This window comes from Petaurus breviceps, unplaced genomic scaffold (assembly GCF_028583685.1).
Source record: "Petaurus breviceps papuanus isolate PSGF00001 unplaced genomic scaffold, PetGlider_PUasm1.0 90702, whole genome shotgun sequence".
NCBI lineage: Eukaryota > Metazoa > Chordata > Mammalia > Diprotodontia > Petauridae > Petaurus > Petaurus breviceps.
Genome location: NW_027187317.1, coordinates 9,839,688 through 9,852,263, shown reverse-complemented (window position 1 = coordinate 9,852,263; position 12,576 = coordinate 9,839,688). Strand labels below are relative to the sequence as shown.

At 39.8% G+C, this 12,576-nt stretch overlaps 1 protein-coding gene across 1 annotated transcript in view; it reads left to right on the top strand.

The window, feature by feature from the left end:
* PROX1 (prospero homeobox 1) overlaps positions 1-12,576 on the top strand; it is a 59,072-nt gene that overhangs the window by 40,510 nt on the left and 5,986 nt on the right. The window lies entirely within an intron of this gene.

Genomic DNA, 12,576 nt, shown 5'->3' with positions numbered 1-12,576 from the left:
CTTTCTTTCTTTCTTTCTTTCTTTCTTTCTTTCTTTCTTTCTTTCTTCTTTTCCTCCTTCCTTCAGAACAGTGATTTTAGCAGTATAAGAGATTTCTGATGAGGAAGCTCCCTCCACTAACATAGATGTGCAACAGTTTTCTAATTTAGAGAGTTGCCTGGGAGCACCAAGTTGAAATTACTTAACCAGGGTCATGTAACCATTATGAATCAGAGGCAGTACTTCAACTCAGGCCTGACTCAGAGGCTGAATATCCCCTATGCTATACTGTCTCTTTCTTTTCTTTTTTCCTCACAATATTAACGTCTTAAATACCTTAAATTTAATGGCATATAGGTGTCTATTTTGTGATAAGTCAAGCTGTATTGTTACACTGAAGAATCCACGTCGCCCAGCAGAAAGACACAATTTTCAAACCTTGCCTCTAGTCATGGAGCATAGACAAATTCCTTAGTTTAGCATCATCTTATTATTTACTGGCCAAAAACCACCTACCCACTAGGTGTGAAACTGAACAGATAGCTGCAATTCTAATGGTTCTTTGTGCAAAAAATTTCTACATGTAGATTAGATTTAAGATGATTTATACTCAGATGAGAGTGTAGAAGTGGGGATACGATCTGTGATGCCATTGGTATAAAGAATCCCTGAATGAGAAAACTCCCTCTACCCCTTCAGCTTATAGTCTCAGAGATCTGCCTAGGTCACTGAGAGGTTCACTGATTTGCCTGGGGTCAGACAAGAGACAGGATTTGAGCCCAGGTGTTCCTGGTTTTGAGACTGGCTTTATCATCTACACCATATTGCTTCTCATCAAGTAGTCATACAAGGTGGAAAAAAAATGCCAACAGATCTTCTATAAAGTTATTTATCCTGAAATTTGGGTACAGTGGATAGATTGCTGAACCTAGAATCAGAGAGATCTGCACTCAAAGTCTGTGTCAGACTCTTAGTAGCTGTAGGGTTTTGGGCAAATCACTTCTCCTATCCCTGCTTCAGTCTTCTTATCTGAAAAATGGGGAGAATAAAAGCATTCACCTCACAGGATTATTGTGAGGCTAAAAGGAGAAATTCATAAAACTTAAAGCTCTATGTAAATATTAACTCATTATTCTTTTTTAATCTTATAGACTTAAAACAAATTTCCCAATAGAGTAGAAAGATCACTCTATTAAGGAGTTAGCAGAACTGAGTTATATTTATATATTTCATACTAACTCTCTATGGGCTGGGCAAGTCACTTATCCTCTTGAAATTTCAGCTTTCTCATATATCAGATGAGAGAAGTTGGTTTGAATATATGTTTTTTATGAAAATGGAGCCTCTCCCTAACTAAGGAGCACACAGACACAGGAAGGAGGAAGCATTAAATCTAGTAAAACACATCACCAAACACCAAAATAGTAAAACCTACATATAACCATAATGTTCAAGAACAAGTCATTGATGTAACATATTCAATACAACCACATTTTAACCTTCAGGGGTTTGTTTTCTCAGGATTTGACCTAGAATAATCATTTTAATCTCCAAAACTCTCATGCCTTCCTCCAAAGTCTATTCTGGGAGACTACAATTATAATCTATATTAAAACTTAAGCTTTCCATAAGATAAAAATACTTGATTCCAAGTTGGGAAACTAAGGCCATGTTCAGGTGATGCCTATGTCCTAGGTTCACCTTGTTCCATGCCAAGAAAAGCCAGAGGTATCACTGTTATCAGTCTGTGCCACAGTCTTTTCCCCACACCATGAGAATAAAACCCCAAACCCAAAACATACCAGGCCTTTTACATGGCATTTCAGTGTTCATTTATGTCAGATCATTAACTTGACTTAGAGATTGTCTCTGAATGAGTGTTTATGAGATTTTTAAAATTACATTTCCTCCAAGAAGTCATTTCTCCTGAATCATGTCTAGTTGCTACCTACCCCTGCTTCTATTGTTGAGTTCTGTATGTTCAGACTTAAAGCTGTTTAACTTTGAAGTGGGCCTGTCATATGTACCATGTGTATCCCCAAGGCCAGGAAAATTGGTTTGTTTTTGCTATCTGTGATGATGGTCAAAATTCCTGACACCTAAACTTTGTCTAAGAGAAGTCCTGGAGTGGGTGTACAGGTCACAGATGAGGAACACACTCATTTTCCTTTTTTTGTTTGTTTGCTTTTTGGAGGACAGTTGGGGTTAAGTGACTTGCCCAAAGTCACACAGCTAGTAAGTGTGTCAAGTGTCTGAGTCCGGATTTGAACTCAGGTACTTCTGACTCCAAGGGCCGGTGCTCTATTCACTGCGCCACCTAGCCGCCCCCACACTCATTTTCTTACTTCTCAACCCTATGTCCTCTTCTCTGTCTGTGCTTCCCTCTGTCCTTCACCCTGACCCCCATTAGCATGATCTCGCATGCACAGAAAGCATTACAGCATGAACAGCCTTCACTAGCCCAAACCTCTAATCCCACATACATGAGAGATCTGTTTGGATTTTGACAAGATTTCTTTTCCACAAGATCAACTTGAATAAAGATTTAAAAAAAAAAAACATTCATGACAACTGCCTGAAAGCTTCTCCTGAGATGATTTAGCCCCTTCTCTAATACTTACATCGTTATCTACATTCATGATGGCTCATTGCTTTTTGTTCCCACAATGAGACACCCAAGAATTCTACTTTATATTCAATTTGAAAGCAAAATCAATCCTGAACCAATCTTATCATTTTTAAAGTATGTTTATCCAGCTTTGTAGTAGGAACAGGCAGACTGTTTGAAGGCCACATACTTTCCGAACCTTGGTTGCAACACGTTGCCCCATTTTGAAACCATCTTTATCTAGCCGAGAAAACTAAAATCTATTTGACAAAGTGGTACTCTGGCCAGTTTATCTTGCAATATGGCTTTAGCTCACTGAGTCTATTGATCTCCTTAAATTAATGTTTACAGAATGCTACTGAATTTTGCTCAACAGAACATTGTTCTTTTGAAGGTTGGCTTAAAAAAAAAAAAGACCACAATACTGTTTTTGCCATGTGTTCTTTTGCTAATACCAGGGAAACTCTTCCTTCCCCCCTGCCCTCACCCCAACTCCCCTGCTACCCCCCAAGGGTAGCCTTGAACTATGACTATATTCACTTCCTCCAAATGTGTTTACTCTTAAGATATTAGTAGCATGACACATGACTGAGCTGTGGCTCGCAACTAGAGTGATTCTGGACAATTTTTGGACTGTCCTCATGGTTCTAAGGTCCCTTAAGTTTTACCAGAGAAGCAACATAAGCAAGTGAATTGAATGACAGCCTTAGAATTGGAAAGACCTGAGTTCAAGACCCACCTTTGACAAAAATTAGGTGTGTGGCCACAGGTCACTTAATTTTGGACAGCTTAAAAACCTTCAATGGTTCTTTGTTGCCTATGAGATTTTTTAAAACGTAGCTATTGTCTCTAGGATAAATTATATGCTTCTCACTTTGAAATTTATAGCCCTCTATAATTTGGCTCCAGCCTACCTTGCCAGGTTTTTGTGCACATTTTATCTCCTAAGTAGAATGTAAGTAAGGTCCTTGAGGGCAGGGGGGTTGATTGAGTTTTTATCTGTGCATACTCTGCACCCAGCACAGTGCTTAATAAACGTTTGTTGGATTTGGATCCATCTGAATTCACATGCTCTATGTACCGCCAAACTGGCCTATTTTCTTTTCCCCAAATTCAGTGTCTTGCCCTCCAGCACAAACTACAGCCATGTTAAATTGTACTTCTTCCTTGTAGAATCCCAGTTGATGTGCCATCTCCTACAGGGAGCCTTTCCTGCAACTTTTAGTTATCAGTTCTTACTCCCTTTCCCCTGCTCTCAAATGATCGTTGATGAGCTTATTCCATTCAATTTAATGCCATCCTGGATGATAGGTACTATTACTATCACAACTGTGCAGGTGAAGAAATAGGCAGAGACACTGACTTGCACAGGCTCAAACACCTAGGATGTATCTGAGGGTGGATGTGAATTTACATAGGAGAATTGTTCATCTACCCTGAACTTCTAACACAAATCTTAGGTCTTAGGTCTCAATTTTTTTATTTTTTTAAGTTTTTAATACTGCCGCCTGTAATATTAAAGCAGAAAGAACTTAAGTAAGTATAAAACCCAGTCATTACTGCAGAATCTTCATTATCATGTCATAGCACAGTGAGCACTTTGAAAGTATCTCCTTTGCTGGTGTTATAGTCCTATTCTTTATAAACATAGGTACAAGTGGGTCAGGATTCCTATCAAAATTAAAATGCCATTTAGATGTGTCTTTGGAACCCTAAATAGAGTGTTTTGATCCTCACCCACAGATCTCTGGGTGTCTCATAGACGGGCTTATTTTCAGAGATAATTTCAAAATCTCACCTTCCCAGAGGAAGCACATGTGTTGACTTAGCATGGTGTTCCTTTCAGCTTTTGACCATTTAAGAAAGAGGGATTTGAGTCCCAATGTTGAAATAGGACCAAATTTAAACTTATCAAAGTGGGTGGAGCAACTCTGCTGTCTGAGCTACCTAAGGTGGTTGGTTCTCCCAGAGGATGCTTTCTCTTGATGCGTAGACAAAATGAAAGATTTACCAGGAATCAGAGATCTTTCTGATATTTCAAAGTGGGACAATAACAATGTTCATATAACACTTTATACTTGCACAATTATCTTATCAAATCCTTGAATCTTATTCTTACAAATTGAAATAGGAAATCACACACATTTCACTTTTTATAGCATCCTATCCTGCTCCTTCTCTGACCACCTCCACTTTTCCACTTTCTCACTGACTGTGTATACAGCATTAATGGAGACTGACGGTCAAGGAAGACCCTCAGTAGTGTTCACTTGTTACCCATTTTCATATCTCCATGAATTCCCTTTTATAAAGAGCACTTATGGTGGGTATAGAGGCTGCTCTGCTTCCAGAAAAGGAGTTCATGTGGGTAAAACAAGTTGGGGTTTCATACAGGAGTCTGGGGAGGGGGCCCCCATGATGGAGAGGTTCAGCATTGACATATCTGTTCTTGCCTTTTCATCTGATAATCTCTATGTGGAGTTACTAAAGCATCTGAGTTTATCCATTTAAGTCCACTCTATCTGCAGGGTAAGTCCTAGCTTGTGCCACTGCTGTCAGGAGATATGTCTCTCCTTGATCAATATTTACTTAACAAACAGCAGGGGTAGGAGAGTTTGTTTAGAGGAATCATGTGCACACCAGGGTGAATGAATGCTCGGTAAAGTACTTTAACTGGTTTTTTTTTCCTTTCCTAGGATATCTTTTTTTTTGAAGGGTGCTTTTTTTCCCTTCTTTTCTTTCTTTCTTCTTCTTTTTTTTTTGGTACTCCTCTAGAGACACTTAGAAATCATCTTCAGAGAATGACCTTGCTGTAGGATTAAACATATTGTTCACATCTTGGGACAGCTCATGACGCAAGTTAACTTCTGGAAAACTTAGTATGTTGTTCCTTTTTAAACTCTGGGCCAGGTTAAATATTTTGGACAAGGTCTTAGGAAGAGCTGAACTTTCAAGTGTTTTGCCTTGACAACTTCGGAAGAAGGGGGAAGGAGGTACAAGGGAGGAAATAAACGCAAATTAACAGACTAGATTGCTTTGAGCTATTGAAGGTTGGCATAAAGAAAGTTTCAAACTGGGCAATCCTGATCACACAGTTCTTTCAAAAGAAGAAAGCCATGTCTTTCCGTGATTTTAGAGCTATTGGATTGAAGTAAAATGAAACATTATTTCTTTTCCTTTTCTTATATTAGAAGGGGGGATACCTAATATTAAAGTTTTTCAATTTTTTAAACTTCTCTTATAAAACAATGGTTATAGAAGCCTGGAGTTAGAGCCTTCAGTGTGACTTACTTGGAGGCATCTGGGTCTAGCTGGAGGGTTTTGTGTGTGTGTGTGTGTGTGTGTGTGTGTGTGTGTGTGTGTGTGTGTGTGTGTGTTAGGGTTGGGGGAAGGAGTTATTTATTTATTTGATTTTGTGAATCAGAGTTGTAAAAGCCATCTGAAATATTCATGCAGAATTGTCTGGGCAGCCCGTTTCTGTTTTATTTACTGCACAGTAGAACAGCCACAGCGGATTAGTTCTACAATACCCATAACAAAGGCACAACAGCTGATGCATGTGATGTGAGGAGGTGACAAAACAGTTAAACTATGCTGCTGGCTACAGGCAAGCAGTCAGCAGATGCAGACAAAAGGGTTTGTGACAAGAATAACTCTCTCTCCAAGGCGAGCAGTGAAGAGTATCCAAAATACCAATACCCTTTTCTCCTTGACATTGTCTTCTTACAGTCAGCGTTTTATTGCCCTTTTATAGTAAAAATTTTTTAAAGAAAGAAAAGAAAAGAAAGAGGAGGAAAGAAAGGAAAAAGAAACTCACACCTAAACTAATTCTCCAAAATATCAGCTGGAAATTGACTCCTTTCTTCCCAGAGCCATGCTGGCCTCTGAGGGTGTGTGTCCTACTCAGTTTTCCATTTGAAGTTGAGTTAAAAAAAAAAACCAAACCAACTACACAAAAGTTTAAAAGAGGTGCTGGAAAGCAAATCACCCCTAATGGGGATTAATGAGGTGAAACTTACTAATAAAACCATTTCAACTTTTAGTATTAAGGGGAGTGGGAGAGGCTAGGTATGATTTGTTCTTCCATTCATTTTAGTGTGAAATAATCTCATTGATGAAATAAGGCCAGTAGGGCAGTTTTTCAAAGTGGTCAGATTTGGGAGAGGATGGCAAGGAGGGGTGCCGGTAGGGCAGCAGTGGCAGAAGAGGGTTGGGCAGGGCACAAGATTTAGGTCCTCTGTGAGGGGCCCATGAATGTGCTTTATTTCAGAAGTGTGAAAAATCAGCTTCTCTATCTCCAGAAAAGAGGAGAGGCTGTCTTCTTTTTAACCTTTGTAATTCCCCTTCTATTCTCTGTGACATTCATTCAGCTGCCAAGTGCGTTTGGCAAGGTTTGGGCCAGTAAGCGCACTTCCAGTGACCGCTAACCTTGGTATGTCCTGACACTTGTGATGAGTATCTGCAGGACACAGAAGGCAGGCAGCCTGCTCTGTCAGGCTTTTATTAGGCACTGCAGAGGCTGGGGACGGCCAGTTTAATAAAACAAATCATCCTTGAAGGTAAAGCAACTGGGAAGAGGAGGAGGAGGAGGAGCAGGAGGAGGAAGAGGAGGAGGAGGAGGAGGAAGGGGAGGGAGGGAAATAAGTGTCTTTGCCACTCAGTCCAAAAAAAACAACCAGCATCCACCCAGCAAACTGAGCAATGCAGTGGCTGACTGAACATACTTGAAACAGTATAAATCCTTCTTGCCCAACCCCCTACCCCCAACACTTCTCTACCATCACCTCTTTCCTGCTCCCATCCCCCATCACCTTGCCCTTCTCTTAACCTCATTTACAGTACAGGAACAACAAGCATATTCAACTTCTAATGAAAATTAATAGGTACCAGTGGCTGTTCCCCACCCCCGGTAGAGGTTTTCTCACCCCCTGCCACCTTCTCCTTCCAAATAATTTGGCAAGGAGGCATAAGCCCAGTTGGAGCTTGGGTCATCTATTTGGAGCTCTTACATTCTCCTTTGTTTTAGAGGCCCAGGTGAAGCAGGACCTGCGACATCTTACAACTCCCTACCCCACCCCCCACCCCCACCCCTAGCCTTGAGAAGCCTTTTCTTTTCCCATCTGGCATGTGCAAGCAAAGCTATGGCGTGACTCCTCTGAAACAGTAGAGTGGGGTCAGGTTTGCCTCTCACCCCAAACCCTTCCACCCCCTCCACTGAGTCCACATTGTCTTACACTGGGGTCATTTGATTGACTCCTGCCACCTGATGCTGAGAAGATACTCAGGAGTTCATTCTGCAGATAGTTGAGTTCTATTAAAAGAAACCCAGACAACGGCTTACTTGTCACCAGGGGATTTTCGGCAGATGTTTATTAGTGATGTGAAAGCCATTAGGTGTAAAGAACTGCAGAAAAGCATAGACAGAGTACTATTGAGTATGGACCTAAATTATGGTCCACCCTGTCCCTCCCCACCCCCCAGCAGACCTGTCAAAAAAAATTCCCTTTGCCTTTTTTTAATTGTAAGGAAGAACAGATACCTGGAAGAAAGCATTCCCCCACTCCCTTTTCACAAGATTAACTACGCAGTGTTCTAGCTGGGATAGAATATACTAGCTCTCTCGGCAAAACAAAACCAAAAACACTTAATATATAGCAGAAATCAATGTAAGATACTCCTTGATCTCCATTCAAGAGAGTATAATTGTTGAGGTACTAGAAGGACCTTGTTATCTGACCTCTATGGCAATCCCACAGAGTCTACTCCAAGGTCAGCTAGCATTAGTGAGAAGTGGCTAATCTATTCTTGTATTAACTGAAGAATTCATTGCCCTCACCACCACTACCAATGACCCAATAACCAAAAGCAACTGCAGATCCAGCCTTGTTTATTAATGAATTCCAAGCCTTCTTAGGGATTTTCTCCATCATAATACTGCTATGTAGAGATGCCACTCTGAGGTCAGAATGGCACTCAGTGAATTCCCAAGGCAAACAGTGTAGTGTGCTAGAAAGGGTACTGGACAGGTTGTCAGTAAAACAAGGTTCCAGCCTTGGCACTGCCACTGACCAGATGTTTGACCTTTCGTGATATATAAAGCCTCAGTTTCTTTTTTTCTGAAAAATGCAGGAGTTGAACTAGATGATCTCCAAACACTCCTTCTAGTTGTAAAAGTTCTATTTTATCTTTGTTATCAGCTCTCATTTAATAAACACCTAGGTGCCGCTATGCATAATATAAGGTCTACCCAGAAGGTAAGGTTTTTATCAGTCAAATATTTATTATCAATTATATTCTGATAATAATAATGGCATTTATATAATGCTTTAAAATGTGCAAAGGGTTCTATATACATTATCTTGTTTGAAACTCTCTATAAACCTCTGAGCCATTTCCCACTACAGATGGGGAAATTGAGACTCAGAGATTATGACTTGTCAATGGTCACCACAAATAAAGTGTAAGAAACAGGAACTGAACTCAAGTCTTCATGACTCCTACTTCAGCAGAGTATGGTTATGTCACACTGCTTCTTAAACATCTATTAGCTGCCATAGTGAATACAAAGAAGTATTAGACTTAGTCCCTGCCTTCAAGTTGCTTGTAATCTCTTGGCAAAGAAAACAATACAAACCATATAAATTAAATCACAATACAGGAATTATATGGCAATTTAAGATATCAGTATAAGAGATGTCATAAGGCAGTATCTGATTAATTGCCAAATTAATCCATAAACAATAATGGATACAACCCACTAATACCCATTAAATAACATGGAGGAGAGGAGTTGGGAATAGGAGACCATTATTGGTACCCAGAGGAATAATTAACTTCAATTGTTTCCAAGAATTACATTCCCCTCTACCAACCCTGACCTTTTTCTGCATTCATCTCCTCTCACACACATATACACATGCATACATGCACATACACACATATACAAATACACACACAGAGCAGGCACATACACACCACCTCAGACTAGATCAGGTATTCTTCCTTCTATTTTTTTGCCTTTGACCCTCCTACTCTCACCCTCCAACATTCTTTGTAAACTTTGTAATAGTAAGCAATGACTTCCAGGTTCAGAAATGAGCCCTCTGACCTCTGGAGAGGCAATGTGATATAACCGAAATAGCATTGAGCTATCATCAAACAAAAAGATATGGATTTGTGACCTGACTTTTCTGTTTTTTAGTCATGTGTCCTTAAGCAAGGACCTTCATCTCTCTGAACATCAGTTTTCTCATCTGTCAAATGGGGATAATAGCATTTATCCCACTTAATTTATAGGTCTATAGTGAGGATCACATGAAATGAAGTATGTAAAATACTGTATAAATGTCAACTGTGAATATAAATTTTTATTATTTCCATCATTATCTGGGCTTCACCTGCAGCTGCTGCCCTTAACCATTACCCTAGTCAGGCCACAAGCACCATTCCCTTCAAGCCTCGGTGCTGCTTTCCTATAACCCTTCTCTGGAGCTAAGGATCAAGGATCTGAGTCCTCCATTTCTGGTGGCTGGTATCACCATCCTTCTTGAAATGTTTATTTTAATAAATGCCTTTGGTTATGGTTTTGTAACATTTGGCTAACAGCTCCCAAACCAAGCAGTTATAGGGGATAGTTGCACAGTCTAACTGTTCTCCAGCCAGATCCCTCCTCTCAATAAAGCCTATTTGATAAAATGTGAAGATTATCTGTGGGGAGAGGGTGGAAGGGTGGGTAGAGGGAGGAAAGAAGGGATGCTCTCCAAATGACAGTTAAATGACTTTTTGTAATCATTAAAAAGTGAACAGGAAAGCCCAACTCTCTTCTGGCCCCCTCCTTCCTCACCAGCACACATGTGCTCACAGCAGATAGAGGAAAACACGGAGACTTTGTGGAGCGTTGCCTACCAGGAATAGCAGCTTGATGGGAGGGAAAGGGTTTAGGAGGGAAGATGCAAGAAGATTTAAACTTAGATATGACCTTAGAAAACATTTAGTCCAATTGTTGCATTTTATAGATGAGAAAACTGAGGCCAAGAGTGGGGGTGTTCCTGGGTTTGGAATCCACACTCACCTCAGTGCCTCACTTATCACAGTGGGTAAGAGAGAGCTGTAATATTGCAGCAGAGGGGACTGCTTCCTGGGAAACTCATTATTTCATTAAAAAAAGGGAATCCATGAACATATTATATTGTGGGTGCTGGTCCAAAGGTTCACAATTCTGGTCAAGTCATCCAGGCAGTAATGGTACTGTGCAAGGAACATTGGCCTGGAAGACAGGAGATCTGGATTCTATCTTAGACCTTCTACTAACTTGCTATATGGCCTTGGGAAACAATACTTAATCTCCATGAGTTTCAGTCTCCTTATCTGCAAAGGACTGGGGCAAAAAACTTTCTCCTAATAGAAAGCATAACACCTTGAGGCCAGGGACTATTTCTTTTTCTTTTTATCTTCCCTCCTTCTCCTTCTCCCCCTCCCCCCAGTTTAGCACAGCACCTGACACATAGCAAGTGTTTAATAAATTCTTGTCCCTTTTGTTTCTGAGTTCTGTGAAGGAAGGGTGGGGTGTCACTTCTCAAGACAGTCATCACAGTATTCTTTTTTCTTAAAGAAGTAAGTAAGTCATTTGGGGAAGCTCATAAACCATTTGAGAGGCCAAATTTAACTGTGAAAACAAGGCTGTTTAGTCCTTGTTCCTACATCCTTACTACCGTCATGGCAAGTGTTGGTTGCAGGCAGAAAGAGAAGACAGGAATGAAGCTTTTCAAATTTTTAAGTACATTTTGTTTACATTAATTAGTTCAAAACAGAAGAAAATATCTCATTCTATATGTATTCACTTATAAATTTCTGCCTACACACCTACAGTATTTACCTCTATGTTTGTATACATAGGTTGTAAAAATCAAATGGTATTCTTTTCTTCATTTGAATACAGAGGTCCTCAATTAAAGGAAATCCACTAGGTGTTCATTCACACTTTCAGAAATAATAATTTATGGTAATGACCCCTTAAGTGGCAAATACCTTATCCTGTGGGAAAATGCCCTCCCAACTCACCTTTTATCTTAGGAGATTTCCAAAAAATTCTAAACAAGCACATCAATAGCCACTAACTTCCTGGTCAGGACTATTAAATAAATAAGTAAACAAACAAATAAGAGAGAAATCTACAAAAAAATCTGCCCACACACATACACACCTTGGAAGGAACAGATTAAAGTTTGATAACTTAAAAGCAAATGGTTATCTTGAGATAGAGATTGAGCTAGGCAAACTAACAGGTCGTCAATCCATAGGACATGTTTCCTCATGTGGATCCAATGCAAGGGAAAGATGGCCAACAGAACAGCATTTTTTTTTAAATCACACAAATTATATTGGGATGGCTGTGACATCTCAAACATTATGACAGATTGAATGATCTGTCAAGTCTTATCAAACTGGAAAGTATCAGAATTGGGGTATTTAATAGAACCATATGCCTGTCATCCAAGGACCAAATTCTGAGAGGCAATATGGTGGCATGAAAAAAGGACTGGTTTTAGTGGGATGGCCTGAATTTGAATTCTGGCTCCATCATTTTATTACCTATGTGACCTTGAGCAAATCAACTAACTCCCTGGGGCCTTAATTTCCCCATTTGTAAAATGAAGGGATCTGACTACCTGACTTGAGTTGGCCCCCTGCAACTCTGTGTTCCTGTGAAATAGTGTGATAGTTTAAATCTCTATGTATTTTGTGACATTTTAAATATGATTGTTTTATCTGGGTTTCCTTTTGTGTTTTCTAAATTATCATTTTTGTCTATTTGGGAGCCCAAATGTCTTTCTGTGTGAAAACACCTGGAATTTATAGTGGGAATAATTGGAGAAATATGATTTAGTGGTTGGAAATTTTCCTTTTAAAACTTTTATTCAGGATCATAACTGTTTTGTAATAGAAGGTCAGACTCATGTCATCTCTTCTCTTCCCAACCCCCCTCCCCA